Raw genomic sequence first — 2,678 nt, 5'->3', positions numbered from 1 at the left:
AATAAATTTCAAACAAATTAGAGACAAAATGTTTATTTCAAACAAAATTGGGACGAATTTTTTTTGTCCCAAAAAGCCTTGTTGCTAATTTACATTTTGTCTGAAATTTCGTCCGAAATTTTTTTCAGTCGATTTTGTGACAGATTTTGAATAGGCATTTATCTGCTAGATTTCTAACTATTATGATGTATTTTAGACAAATTTTAGACAGATTAACCAACATAAAGACAATGTATTTCAGACAAATTTCAAACGTAAAAATATTTTATTTTAGACAAATTTCAAACAAAAAATATATTTTATTTCAGACAAATTTCAAACGAATTTAATCAAATATAATAAATTTTTTTCGAACAAATTTTAGACAAATCAAATATTTCTTTTCATTTAAATTTCAGACAAATTTAATTTAAAAGAATTTACGTATTTGAAACAAATTTCATACAAAACAAAAAATTATTTTCGCACAAATTTTCTACAAATTAAATATAATATTTCAAATAATTTTCATACAAAATAATTTTCTATTTAATATATAAATATTTTAAAAAATAAATTGTATTCGATCTGCTTTCTATATTAAGACCATCATAATCATTTTTTTCATATTACATCATCGAAATTATAAACACATAATAAAGTCATGAAAAAGTTAATTACCATAAAAGAATTAAAAAAATATTTATTATTAAAATACTTTTGTTCATAAATGTAATCAAACTAAAATAAGAAAAAAGTACTTAAACTAAAACAAAGAAAGCCTTTAAAAAGGTCAAATATCATGAATAAAATAAAATGTACTAAAATATAAAAATATAATTTTAATTTTAACAACATTTCATAATCACTATAACTATATATCATAAATAGAGATATATTAAAATTCACCAAATTGTAAAGTGTGTATATATATAGTTTTAGCTTTTAATAAAAAGAAGATATCCACCGAAATGTGATTTATTTGTAAACTTTTAAATTGTAATACGCCACTGCAATTTACAGTTTTACACTAAATTAAAATAGAATATATGCATAAATAATATTAGATCAGGAAAATTACTTTATTAGTTTTTTTTTTTTGCTGTTTTTATTTAGGTAAAAAACCAAAAAGAAAAAGACAAAATGAGTCATGATGTATATTTCTAGAAGAACAATTTTTAAATTATCCAAAACCCTCGAATTACATTATAAACCTTAAGATCATAGGGGCTGATTGATTAATATTATATTTGCCCAGCATATGGTTTGACTTTGTGCCTGTGATATCTAGGTAGGAGAAGAAATCTAGCAAATCTCTCCCAACAAGCCTTTATGATCTGTCTTTCATGGCGAACAATTTTTATTTTATTTTTTTCCGGTTGGTGCCACTTCTTTCAAATATTAAATGTATTACCATTCTCATATATATAAGTTGATCAATATATTAATTTACATGATATATAATCCCCACGCATTGTTAGAGGCATAGCCAAATAAAATAAGCCAACCTTATCGTGAGGTTTATGCTATTTTTTTTTTTTTTTTTTTTTTTTTGCTTTTTTTCTTATTATCACATGCATATATGTTAACCTGAATACAACCATTTAATAAACAATAAATGTCAACAATAGAGAACAAATATTTTATTTGTTCAACTGGTATGAAAGCTATATTTTTTAATAGAATTTATTTTCAACACTTATAGTAAAAACAGAACTTAAAGTTAATAACGTTTTCAAAATTACTCTCCTAGTAACTTGTAACTTGATGTAATAAAAGGTAAAATAATTGAAATATTTGTAGGATATTAAAACTCTCACATCTCTTTAGAATATATGACCTATAGAAAGTTTCTACATGGGCATGAGTTTAAACTTTTATGGGTTGTTATATTAGGGTAGAATTGAGTTAGGCTCAATTAATAAAAATAGATAGGATAAATTATTAAAATAGTATTAGAAAATTTATGTTGCTGAAAAAAAAATTCTAAAAAATACTAACACTAAATAAGTTTTAAAAGATTTTAAAAATGTGTCAAAATTAATTAAAAACGATTTTTTCACAAGTAGAAACTAATTTTGTTGGCAAATGATTACTGCATGTGATCTAAATTTTTATGAGAATATTTTGATAACTATTTAAAAGACATATGCAAAATATTATAACAAAGTTTGATTGCTATATGCCTTTTTTCATTTTTCTAAAAATAATTTTGGCCATTCACACAAAAAATCACAAAGCAATTTACTTGTTATAAAATCACTAAATTTTAAAAATATTTCTTTTATTTTTGTAAACATACTTACATAAAAATTATCAAAATCTAATGTTTAATAATCTTACTTAAAATATGTATCTAATATATCATTATTTTTGTCATTTTTTTAAATTTTTTGAAATATTTATCTTCCATTTCTTTTAAAATTATGTGATTTTTAAGATTTTATATATACATGTTTTTTAGTAGGTGATTATTAACTGATTTTTGTTGCGATTTTAAATTTTTAATATAACCAAAATGAGAATGAGTAATTAATACCGTTACTCACCCTAAAAATGTTTACATTAGAAGATTCTTTTTAAATTTTTCCTATGTTAAAGGAAAAGAAAGTCACTCAAATAAAGATATTTAAAAATTTTTTTTTTAAAAATATTTTTTAATAATTAAAATTTAATATAGGTAATCGATTAAATCGTAT

The sequence above is a fragment of the Arachis ipaensis genome, chromosome B08 (genome assembly GCF_000816755.2).
Source record: "Arachis ipaensis cultivar K30076 chromosome B08, Araip1.1, whole genome shotgun sequence".
In the NCBI taxonomy this organism is placed as follows: domain Eukaryota; kingdom Viridiplantae; phylum Streptophyta; class Magnoliopsida; order Fabales; family Fabaceae; genus Arachis; species Arachis ipaensis.
This window is presented reverse-complemented; position numbering follows the sequence as displayed.